The sequence below is a fragment of the Schistocerca nitens genome, chromosome 12 (genome assembly GCF_023898315.1).
Source record: "Schistocerca nitens isolate TAMUIC-IGC-003100 chromosome 12, iqSchNite1.1, whole genome shotgun sequence".
NCBI lineage: Eukaryota > Metazoa > Arthropoda > Insecta > Orthoptera > Acrididae > Schistocerca > Schistocerca nitens.
The window spans coordinates 15,960,628-15,973,827 of NC_064625.1; the positions used below are offsets into that span (position 1 = coordinate 15,960,628).

At 45.9% G+C, this 13,200-nt stretch overlaps 1 protein-coding gene across 3 annotated transcripts in view; it reads right to left on the reverse strand.

Annotated features, from left to right (window-relative positions):
- LOC126215323 (uncharacterized) overlaps positions 1–13,200 on the reverse strand; it is a 209,218-nt gene that overhangs the window by 43,969 nt on the left and 152,049 nt on the right. The window lies entirely within an intron of this gene.

The window sequence follows — 13,200 nt, forward strand, 5'->3', positions numbered from 1 at the left end:
AAAACCTTAATCCTACTCCCAACATCACCACTGCTGAAGCCCAAGCTATCCGTGATCTGAAGGCTGACCGATCCATCGTCATTCTTCCGGCGGACAAGGGTTCCACAACCGTGGTACTTGATCCTCGGGAGTATGTAACTGAGGGACTGCGTCAGCTTTCATACAACACTACATACAACGTTTGACATGGTAATGCCATTCCTGATGTCCAGGCGGAGCTTCAAGGAATTCTCAGAACCTTAGGCCCCCTACAAAACCTTTCACCTGACTCCATCAACCTCCTGACCCCACCGACACCCCGCACCCCTACTTTCTACCTACTTCCTAAAATACACAAACCCAATCATCCCAGCTGCCCCATTGTAGCTGGTTACCAAGCCCCGACAGAATGTATCTCTGCCTACGTAGATCAACACCTTCAACCCATAACATGCAGTCTCCCATCCTTCATCAAAGACACCAGCCACTTTCTCGAATGCCTGGAATCCTTACCCAATCTGTTACCACCGGAAGCCATTCTTGTAACCATCGATTCCACTTCCTTACACACAAATATTCCGCACGTCCAGGGCCTCGCTGCGATGGAGAACTTCCTTTCACGCCGATCACCTGCCGCCCTACCTAAAACCTCTTTCCTCATTACCTTAGCCAGCTTCATCCTGACTCACAACTTCTTCACTTGAGAAGGCCAGACATACCAACAATTAAAGGAAACAGCCATGGGTACCAGGATGGCCCCCTCGTACGCCAACCTATTTATGGGTCGCTTAGAGGAAGCCTTCTTGGTTACCCAGACCCGCCAACCTAAAGTTTGGTACAGATTTATTGATGACATCTTCATGATCTGGACTCACAGTGAAGAAGAACTCCAGAATTTCCTCTCCAACCTCAACTCCTTTGGTTCCATCAGATCCACCTCGTCCTACTCCAAATCCCATGCCACTTTCCTTGACGTTGAGCTCCATCTGTCCAATGGCCTGCTTCACACATCCATCCACATCAAACCCACCAACAGGCAAGAGTACCTCCATTATGACAGCTGCCACCCATTCAATATCAAACAGTCCCTTCCCTACAGCCTACGTCTTCGTGGCAAACAAATCTGCTCCAGTCCTGAATCCCTGAATCATTACACCAACAACCTGAAAACAGCTTTCGCATCCCGCAACTACCCTCCCGACCTGGTACAGAAGCAAATAACCAGAGCCACTTCCTCATCCCCTCAAACCCAGAACCTCCCACAGAAGAACCACAAAAGTGCCCCACTTGTGACAGGATACTTTCCGGGACTGGATCAGACACTGAATGTGGCTCTCCAGCAGGGATACGACTTCCTCAAATCCTGGCCTGAAATGAGATCCATCCTTCATGAAATACTACCCACTCCACCAAGAGTGTCTTTTCGCCGTCCACGTAACCTTCATAACCTCTTGGTTCATCCCTATGAAATACCCAAACCACCTTCCCTACCCTCTGGCTCCTACCCTTGTAACCACCCCCGGTGTAAAACCTGTCCCATGCACTCTCCCACCACCACTTACTCCAGTCCTGTAACCTGGAAGCTGTACACGATCAAAGGCAGAGCCACGTGTGAAAGCACCCATGTGATTTACCAACTGACCTGCCTACACTGTGAAGCTTTCTATGTGGGAATGACCAGCAACAAACTGTCCATTCGCATGAATGGACACAGGCAGACAGTGTTTGTTTGTAATGAGGATCACCCTGTGGCTAAACATGCCTTGGTGCACGGCCAGCATGTCTTGGCACAGTGTTACACCGTCCGGGTTATCTGGATACTTCCCACCAACACCAACCTATCAGAACTCCGGAGATGGGAACTTGCCCTTCAATATATCCTCTCTTCCCGTTACCCACCAGGCTTCAACCTCCGCTAATTTCAAGTTGCCGCTGCTCATACTTCACCTGTCATTCAACAACATCTTTGCCTCTGTACTTCCGCCTCGACTGACGACTCTGCCCAAACTCTTTGCCTTTACATATGTCTGCTTGTGCCTGTATATGTGCGGATGGATGTGTGTGTGTGTGTGTGTGTGTGTGTGTGTGTGTGTGTGTGTGTGTGTGTCCTTTTTTCCCCCTAAGGTAAGTCTTTCCGCGCCTGGGATTGGAATGACTCCCTACCCTCTCCCTTAAAACCCACATCCTTTCGCCTTTCCCTCTCCTTCCCTCTTTCCTGAGGAAGCAACCGTGGGTTGCGAAAGCTTGATATTTGTGTGTGTGTTTCGTGTTTTCTATTGTGTCTATCTACCAGCGCTTTCCAGTTTGCACAGAAAACGCAGATAGTACAAAAAGGTTTCAGTTTAGCATGGAATGGTGCCCATTTGTATAGCTATTAAACATCTGTCTTACTGTAGCTATGTTACAGTATATTCAGTGAGGTTTGAACAATGGACCAGAGCTAGTACCCAGGTAACTGTGCAACTCGATTAATTCCTCTTGTAAAAGATTTTAACTGGGCTGAAATTAATGCTCGTCTAATGACGTTGTTTGGATTTAATGGGAAAAAATAGTCACCATTATTTGGATTTTTGGTGCAAAATCAGTCAACGTTAAATAATTCCACACTGGAGTGAGACTCATGATTCAAATTTGGACCAACAACATTTGTTGGTTTAAAAGAGGGGGGAATGGGACCAAACTAAGAGGTCATCGGTCACTTGTTCCTAATACAATGCCACAAGTGTGAGAGTAAAATAGACAAGACGTATGACACAAAACGGAAAGAAAGGAAAGACCACAAGAAAAGAAAACGAACACTAAAAGGAACATTAGGACAAGAGAACAACAGAGAGATGCAAGAAACATTCAGAAGAGAGTAAAACAAGGAAGCAGATTACAGTGACTGGCTGAGCACGAAAATAAAAAGGAAAAGCCAGGTACCCTGTAACACATTAAAACCTTCACCCTAAAAGCACTAGGGTGGAGGAGACAGAGGGACAAAGGACAGGCACTAAAACTCAGATTGAATGATAAAACCCACCCTCACGGGTGAAATGTAAAACCAAATCAGGCGATGAGGCGTTGTCTGCTAAAATCAATGATAACGACTTCGGCAACCAAAGATGAAGTCTCAGGGCAGCCTAAGAAGGACATAGCAGAAGTATATGGGCCACTGTCAACCGGGCGCCGCACCGACACTGAGGTGGGTCTTCACGGTGCAGTAAGTAGCCATGGGTCACCCATGCATGGCCAATGTGGAGCCTGCAGAGAACCACAGAGTCCCTGCGAGACGCCCTCATTGAGGACTTCCACACATTCGTGGCCTCCTTAATGCTTCGCAGTTTGTTGTGTGTACTGAGATTTTGCCATTCCGTCTCCCAAAGTTAAAAAACCTTGCAGCATAATAACGAACGCAGGTCAGTTGCGGGGATGCCCATCTCCATAAGTGGTTTCTGTGTACCTGTTTGGCCAGCCTGTCAGCAAGTTCATTTCCTTGGAGTCCAACGTGACCAGAGGTCCAGACAAACACCACTGAACGACTGGACCGTTACTGGGCATAGATGGACTCCTGGATGGACGCAACCAAAGGATGATGATGGTAGCACTGGTCGATAGTTTTCAGGCTGCTCAAGGAGTCGGTACATAACAGAAAAGACTCCCCAGGTCATGAACGGAGATACTTAAGTGCACGAGAAATGGCCACCAGCTCTGCAGTGAATACACTGCACCCATTGGGTAAGGAATGCTGTTCAATATGGCCACCTTGAATGTAGGCAAAGCCAACGCGACCATCAGCCGTCGGTGTAAACCACTTCAGAGCCCCGGAACATGTCAAGAATCGAGAGGAAGTGACAGTGGAGAGCCGCAGGGTTAATGGAGTCCTTAGGGCCATGTGAAAGGTCCAGACGAAGCTGTGGCCGAGGTGTACAGCATGGAGGCATACGTGAATGGACCGCAAGTAGAGGTGGTAAAGGGATGGACTCCAGTTCGGAGAGAAGGGATCGCACACGAACCGCAATGGTTAGCCCCGACCTGGACCACTACTGCAGGAGATGGACTGCCGCAGGCGGGAAAAGGAGATGGTAATTTGGATGCTCAGGGCAACTACGAATCTGTGTTGTGTAACTGGCGAGCAGTTGTGCATGTCTGATCTGCCTTGGAGGGACACCAGCCTACACCAGTACGCTAGTCACCAGACTCATCCTAAAAGCTCCTGTCGCTAGTCGAACCCCGCAGTGGTGCACAGGGTCGAGTAAATGCAATGCTGAAGGTGCTGCAGAATCATAAACCACACTCCCATAGTCAATTCGGGATCGGACAAGGGCTCTGTAGAGCCGCAGCAGTGTAGAGCGATCCACACCCCAATTGGTGTTGCTCTGGCAACGGAGGGCATTGAGGTGCTGCCAGCACTTATGCTTAAGCTGACGAAGATGAGGGAGCCATGTCAATCGAGTGTCAAAAACCAGTTCTAGGAATCAGTATGTCTTCACTACAGTGAGTGGATTGTCATTAAGGTAAAGTTCTGGTTCCGGATGAACAGTACGACGCCGACAGAAGTGCATGACACATGACTTTGTGGCTGAGAACTGGAAGCGGTGGGCTAGAGCCCATCACTGCGCATTGTGGATGGCTCCCTTAGGCGCCGCTCAGCAACACCAGTACTGGAGCAGCAGTACGAAATGCAGAAGTTGTCTGCATACAGAGAAGGTGAGACAGAAGGCCCAACAGCTGCAGCTAGACTGTTCATGGCCATTAAAAATAGAAAGACTTAATACCGCTCTGCGGGACTCCATTCTCATGGATATGGTTGGAACTATGGGAGGCACCAACTTGCACGAGGAAAGTACGGAGTCACAGGGGTCTGCATTCCCGGGAACCAGGTTTCCTGGAGAGCAATGCAGATGGCAGGTGTAAAGCTTAACGGCTGCTGTAGCTCAGCCAGGCAGTGGAAAAAACTGCCCAAATTCCACTGGAGGATGACATTGTGAGACTGGGAAGGCATGCACACTGACTTATTGCCTGAGCAGTTGATATCCATTGTGTCTGAGGGTCTGGCGAGATCTAGGTCCACAGCGGACGCCAAAATCTCCACCCCATCCTCAGACACAGAGCTTGCAGATAGCAGTGGTGTGGGTGGCACTGCAATTTCCTTTGTCTAAGGAGTTTTCTTTTTGGATTTCTCTTGTTGCTCCTTGAGTTTCCCTGGCTAGGAGGACTTCACTGGCTCAGCCTCCAGGACGGAGGATGACCATGAAGCCCTATGACCAAATGCTTTTGGGCTTTTCAGCCACTGGCAGGTGTCGTCTTCCCCACTAGCAGAAACCTGCTAAGGGAGTGACCCAATGGACTCCCTCCTAGTGAAAGAAGCCGAAGAAGACTTACGCTTCTCCGGTTTAGAAGCGGAGACAGACGTCCCCGATGGTTCGGGCAGGAGTAGTCTTCGGCTCTGAGAGAAGACTTGGGCTGGTGGAGCTGATGGTGCCAGAACTGTTGTAGCGCCAGCGTAAGATGATGTCATACGCACAGGATGCAGGCGACCAAATTTTCTCTTAGCCTCAGTGTAGGCCAGTCAGTCCAGGTCTTGTACTCCATGATTTTCCTTTCTTTCTGGAGAATCCTGCTGTCTGGCGAGCAAGGTGAATGGTGCTCTCTGCAGTTGACACAGATGGGAGGCGGGGTACATGGAGTATTGGGATGTGATGGGCATCCCCAATCTCGACATGTGACGCTGGAAGTACAGCGGGAAGACATATGGCCGAACTATCAGCACTTCAAGCACATCGGGGGAGGGATATAGGGCTTTACATCAAGGCGGTAGACCATTACCTTGACTTTCTCAGGCAATGTATCACCCCCCAAAGGCCAAGATGAAGGCACCAGTTGTAACCTGATTATCCCTCGGACCCTGGTGGACATGCCGGATGAAATGTACACCTTACTGCTCTAAATTGGCGCACAGCTCATCGTCGGAATGCAAAAGAAGGTACCTGTGAAATATGATACCCGGGACCATATTTAAGCTCTTATGGGGCATGATGGTTACAGAAACATCCCCCAGCTTGTCACAAGCAAGTAACGTCCGTGACTGGGCAGAGAATGCTGTTTCGATCGAGACTGACCCAGATTTCATTTTGGGCAAGCCCTCCACCTCCCCAAACTTGTCCTCTAAATGCTCAACAAAAAACTGAGGCTTCACTGTAGTGAAAGATTCCCCATCAGCTCTAAAGCATTCAAGGTAACGGGGCGAATAAGATCCGTTGCCATCCTTAACCTGACGTTCCTCCCATGGTGTGGCCAGGGAGGGGAATGATTTGAGGTCATACTTCTGTGTATTGAATTGAGCTCATGATTGCTTAGAGACTGCTGGTGTTTCCCCACCAGCAAGAGATGACGGACTACGCTTCATCATGTGTCATCCACCCTGATGCCACTCACTCCAACCAGGGGCCCTCCCACCAAGGGTGCCACCAGGCTGCAGCAGAGGCCACCTGGTAAGATGGCCATTGCCGGGAGTCCTGATGCCCCAGGGGCGATGGGCATCTACCCCTTGGCATACACCAGGAGTTCACGGCGCAGGCATCAGCATAGCGATCCGTGTGTGGTCAGGGGGCTACAATCAACAGGGTTCATGGTGGCCCCACCACAATGGACTGGCTACCGTGCTGGATATCAGGTGCTAAGAAGTCCATGTTCACCGTCGACGCAGAAAGCGACATTCCATTGTGCATGGTGGAAAACGCACCCAGGAAGGTGTCCTCGCCCAAGAGATGGAGAACGGGTGGGACTGTAATTCGATGATGCGAAAGTGGGCTACAGATCTCAATGCACAATGGACACGATGCACCATGTAAGGCACCCTTCCCCAATTGGCCTGCTCTTCGGGAAAATTTTGAAGAATGGAGGTCAAACCCTACAGGGGACCATCACATAAAGGCCAAAATGTGTGAAACTCCTTTTAGTCGCCTCTTACAACAGGCAGGAATACCTCAGGCCTATTCTAACCCCCAGACCCGCAGGGCGCGACCAACAGTGTACTGGCCCTCTGTCTACGATAAGTTTAACCATTTGAGAAAATCTTGCTTCATTTGGATTTCATGTGCAAGAAACACTTTTCTAAGCTTTAAACTTGTATGAATCAGTTCAAAATTTTCACGGGGTAAATGTAGCATATAAAATTCATTCTTATGGCAGCTGAATGCGCAGAAACAGTTTAAAGTGAATCAAATAAGTAAAAACAGCATTTTTATGATAAAATTGAAGAATCGCTGTCAACAACCTAGTTTCAGTCAGATTACAGTGCAGAAAGCATGTTTTTTGAGAGTTTATCAATTTTGTGGGAAAAGACAGATTGCTACTTACCGTGAAGATGAGAGGTCAAGTTGCAGACAGGCACAATTAAAAGAGACTCACAGTAAGGTGGGGAGAGTGATGAACACTGTCTGGTGGAGTGTGCAGTGACTAGACTGCCAACAGGCACAGCGCCTGGGGGTTGTGGGGCAGGGAGCAAAACGGAACACAATAGGAGAGGAGTGGGGAAAGACGGGTGGATGAATTGGCAGATGTCTTCAAATAAACAGGGTGGGAGATGAGTACGGGGAGAAGATGAAAGGATAGAGGGGGTAGAAACTGTTGGGTGGAGGATGTCACCTTCGGTTGATGGCGGGATAACTGTGGGAGTGGAGAATGTGTTTTAAGGATAACTCCCATCTGCTGAGTTCAGAAATACTGGTGGTGGAGGAAAGCATCCAAATGGCTCAGATAGTGAAGCAGTCATTGAAATCAGTTGTGTTATGTTCAGGTGCATGTTGTGCCATGGGGTGGTCTACTTTGCTCTTCGCCACAGTTTGAGTCATACCAGTATAATAAGCTGTGCTATGATTACAGCAGAGCTGGTAACTGATTTGGCTGCTTTCACAGGTGTAGGATAAACCAGTGACAGGACTGGAATAGGGAGTGCTGGGTGAGTAGATTGGGCAGCCTTTGCGCCTGGGTCTTCCACAGGGATATGACCCTTGCGGCAAGCGGCTGGGCTTGGGAGTGGATTACGTATGAGCTAGGATGTTGTGGAGGTTACCTACTGTAACATCTTGTCCCCAAATCCTCCACCCAACAGTTTCTACTCCCTCTGTCATATCCTCTCCCCATTCTCATCTCCCAACCTGTTTACTTGAAGCCCTCTGCCAACGTATCTGACTGTGCTTCCCCACTCCTCTCCTTTTTTCACTACCTCCCTGCCCACAACCTCCTGACACTGCACCCATCGGCAGTCTAGTCCCTGCACACTCCATCAGACAGTGTTTGTCTCTCTCCCCACCCATACACACTATCCCTTCCCCACCTCCTCCAGATTGCTGCTGGCATCCCATGTGATAACTGCATTTCGGCCTGAGATGCAAGAGTTGGTGGTCATGTGTGCATGAGGTGGTGTGTGTGTGTGTGTGTGTGTGTGTGGTTTTTTTTTTCTGATGAAGGCTGTGGCCATAAGCTTTATGCGAGCATCTTTTAATTGTGCCTGTCTCCAACCTGGACTGTCGTTTTTGAGAGTTTTTCACACATACCATTTCTAAATTCCCAACTTGTATGAAACGGGTCAAATTTTGTACGAAGGTAGGTAAATCAAGTAATTAAAGGTCACCCTGTTGTTTTTTTTAATGCCTTTACCTGTTGGCATGATACAAGCAACATGGTTTAAAAGACAATAATAAAATCCATTCGGATCTCCGGGCGGGGACTACTCAAGAGGACGTCGTTATCAGGAGAAAGAAAACTGGCATTCTACGGATCGGAGTGTGGAATGTCAGATCCCTTAATCGGGCAGGTAGGTTACAAAATTTAAAAAGGGAAATGGATAGGTTAAAGTTAGATATAGTGGGAATTAGTGAAGTTCGGTGGCAGGAGGAACAAGACTTTTGGTCAGGTGATTACAGGGTTATAAATACAAAATCAAATAGGGGTAATGCAGGAGTAGGTTTAATAATGAATAAAAAAATAGGAGTGCGGGTTAGCTACTACAAACAGCATAGTGAACGCATTATTGTGGCCAAGATAGACACAAAGCCCATGCCTACTACAGTAGTACAGGTTTATATGCCAACTAGCACTGCAGATGATGAAGAAATTGATGAAATGTATGACGAGATAAAAGAAATTATTCAGGTAGTGAAGGGAGACGAAAATTTAATAGTCATGGGTGACTGGAATTCGTCAGTAGGAAAAGGGAGAGAAGGAAACATAGTAGGTGAATATGGATTGGGGGGGAAGAAATGAAAGAGGAAGCCGCCTTGTAGAATTTTGCACGGAGCATAACTTAATCATAGCTAACACTTGGTTCAAGAATCATAAAAGAAGGTTGTATACCTGGAAGAATCCTGGAGATACTAAAAGGTATCAGATAGATTATATAATGGTAAGACAGAGATTTAGGAACCAGGTTTTAAATTGTAAGACATTTCCAGGGGCAGATGTGGATTCTGACCACAATCTATTGGTTATGAACTGCAGATTGAAACTGAAGAAACTGCAAAAAGGAGGGAATTTAAGGAGATGGGACCTGGATAAACTGAAAGAACCAGAGGTTGTAGAGAGTTTCAGGGAGAGCATAAGGGAACAATTGACAGGAATGGGGGAAAGAAATACAGTAGAAGAAGAATGGGTAGCTCTGAGGGATGAAGTAGTGAAGGTAGCAGAGGATCAAGTAGGTAAAAAGATAAGGGCTAATAGAAATCCTTGGGTAACAGAAGAAATATTGAATTTAATTGATGAAAGGAGAAAATATAAAAATGCAGTAAATGAAGCAGGCAAAAAGGAATACAAACGTCTCAAAAATGAGATTGACAGGAAGTGCAAAATGGCTAAGCAGGGTTGGCTAGAGGACAAATGTAAGGATGTAGAGGCTTGTCTCACTAGGGGTAAGATAGATACTGCCTAAAGGAAAATTAAAGAGACCTTTGGACAGAAGAGAACCACTTGTATGAATATCAAGAGCTCAGATGGCAACCCAGTTCTAACCAAAGAAGGGAAGGCAGAAAGGTGGAAGGAGTATATAGAGGGTTTATACAAGGGCGATGTACTTGAGGACAATATTATGGAAATGGAAGAGGATGTAGATGAAGATGAAATGGGAGATAAGATACTGCGTGAAGAGTTTGACAGAGCACTGAAAGACCTGAGTCGAAACAAGGCCCCGGGAGTAGACAACATTCCATTAGAACTACTGATGGCCTTGGGAGAGCCAGTCATGACAAAACTCTACCATCTGGTGAGCAAGATGTATGAGACAGGCGAAATGCCCACAGACTTCAAGAAGAATATAATAATTCCAAACCCAAAGAAAGCAGGTGTTCACACATGTGAAAATTACCGAACTATCAGTTTAATAAGTCACAGCTGCAAAATACTAACGCGAATTATTTACAGACGAATGGAAAAACTGGTAGAAGCGGACCTCGGGGAAGATCAGTTTGGATTCCGTAGAAATGTTGGAACACGTGAGGCAATACTGACCTTACGACTTATCTTAGAAGAAAGATTAAGGAAAGGCAAACCTACATTTCTAGCATTTGTAGACTTAGAGAAAGCTTTTGACAATGTTGACTGGAATACTCTCTTTCAAAATCTAAAGGTGGCAGGGGTAAAAGACAGGGAGCGAAAGGCTATTTACAATTTGTACAGAAACCAGATGGCAGTTATAAGAGTCGAGGGACATGAAAGGGAAGCAGTGGTTGGGAAGGGAGTAAGACAGGGTTGTAGCCTCTCCCCGATGTTGTTCAATCTGTATATTGAGCAAGCAGTAAAGGAAACAAAAGAAAAATTCAGAGTAGGTATTAAAATTCATGGAGAAGAAGTAAAAACTTTGAGGTTCGCCGATGACATTGTAATTCTGTCAGAGACAGCAAAGGACTTGGAAGAGCAGTTGAATGGAATGGACAGTGTCTTGAAAGGAGGATATAATATGAACATCAACAAAAGCAAAACGAGGATAATGGAATGTAGTCAAATTAAATCGGGTGATGCTGAGGGGATTAGATTAGGAAGTGAGACACTTAAAGTAGTAAAGGAGTTTTGCTATTTAGGGAGTAAAATAACTGATGATGGTCGAAGTAGAGAGGATATAAAATGTAGACTGGCAATGGCAAGGAAAGCGTTTCTGAAGAAGAGAAATTTGTTAACATCTAGTACAGATTTAAGTGTCAGGAAGTCGTTTCTGAAAGTATTTGTATGGAGTGTAGCCATGTATGGAAGTGAAACATGGACGATATCCAGTTTGGACAAGAAGAGAATAGAAGCTTTCGAAATGTGGTGCTACAGAAGAATGCTGAAGATAAGGTGGGTAGATTACGTAACTAATGAGGAGGTATTGGATAGGATTGGGGAGAAGAGAAATTTGTGGCACAACTTGACTAGAAGAAGGGATCGGTTGGTAGGACATGTTTTGAGGCATCAAGGGATCACAAATTTAGCATTGGAGGGCAGCGTGGAGGGTAAAAATCGTAGAGGGAGACCAAGAGATCAATACGCTAAGCAGATTCAGAAGGATGTAGGTTGCAGTAGGTAATGGGAGATGAAGAAGCTTGCACAGGATAGAGTAGCATGGAGAGCTGCATCAAACCAGTCTCAGGACTGAAGACCACAACAACAACAATAAAATAGTGGATCATTCATCACCTGAGTCAACAAAAATCTACATAAAATGTATTCACAATTGTGAATACGGACAACCACCAGCTGTGGACTGGAATGACGACAATGAAACTTTGTGCCAGACTGGGAAACAAACCAGGATTTTTCATTTATTGTCAGTGGTCGCCTTACGATTTGGCTACCCGTGCACAACATGTGGCCAGTCCACTTCATTGTCATCATTCCACTCTACAGCTGACGGTTGTCCATATTCGCAATTGTGGATAAATTTAATGTATTTCATAATGACGGTAGTCACTATAGATGGATTGTTTGTGAACTAACGGGTCCAAAGGATCAGTTCATCAAGATGAACAGGAAACGAATTCTAAGGAACGATCCTTCATAGTTCACTTCGGTCACGGCTTTCTACTTACAGTTCCCGGGAATGGGAAACGATCTGTCTCATTCCCGCAATGGCACATCGGCTGGTCTTGTTCCAGCCTCGGCCCCATTCTCATCTGTCTCGGTCTCACTCGACCGGACTTGTCCTTCTTCACGTGGCCACTTGTAGTTCCACTGCCTACTGCTCATATTTAGTTCAGTATCGAGTTGTTGTTCATTTCGTTCGCTGTGCATGCCCATTTTAGATCTGTTTCAAACCTTTTTTGAACTCTGAACTTCTGGTTCTTTTCGTATTCTATTCAGTGCCAATGACCGGCAATTAAAATGAATTTTATAATTATGTAAATTATATAAAAATTATGTGGTATGTAACATATACATCTTTTCAGGTAATAGAATGGCACATCAGCTTATTTCACTATTTCGATAAACAGCAGAAGAAATACTTGTAAAAAGGCAAGAATTTTTTGTTATCACACATGCAAAGGAAGTCGGCATGGCACACCTGAGTGGACATTTTCAGTCTCTTTTTGATCCAAGGTAAAAGAGCATGTTCACTGTTACGGAAGGCAGACCGACTTACAACTGAATGACGTCCGTGTTTCATAATCAAATGTCTGGTGTCACTTTTTGTAAAGAGAATATGATAACTTCTACAATATTATTTCAGTGGTACAGGGTGGCACACGAAAAATTGGCCCCGAGTACTAGACTGCTCATTGTTGCCTACCAACGAGCAGTCTGTACTCGGGGCCAGTTTTTTGTGCGCCACTTTATATTATTTCTCTATGATCAGCCACATAACGCTACAGTTGGCTTAATGAGAGGTTATGCAGAATCATGAAACTTACAAGTGTGTGAGAATTTTGTTATGAATAAAACCTATGTAATCTAGGGCGCCTTCCATCTTCAGTCACCTATGCTACTAATTTTCAATTTTTCATAAGAACCGTATACCAAGCACAAATGAATTGTGAAAGAGTAAAAATGAACTGTTCCAAAAAAGGAGCGATCACCAGTGAACTAGTTCCCAAGGATGAACGAGTTTGCCCATTTCTAGTAGTCACTGTAGTGCCTGTTCCTTTGGACATGCATCATAATTCAGAATAATACAGGTACTTCAGTATTGTAAAACTCTACACTGGTTACCACGCTAAGACAGTCTAATGTCAAAATTATGCTGAGTAAAAGTTGGAAACCACAATTGAATATGCT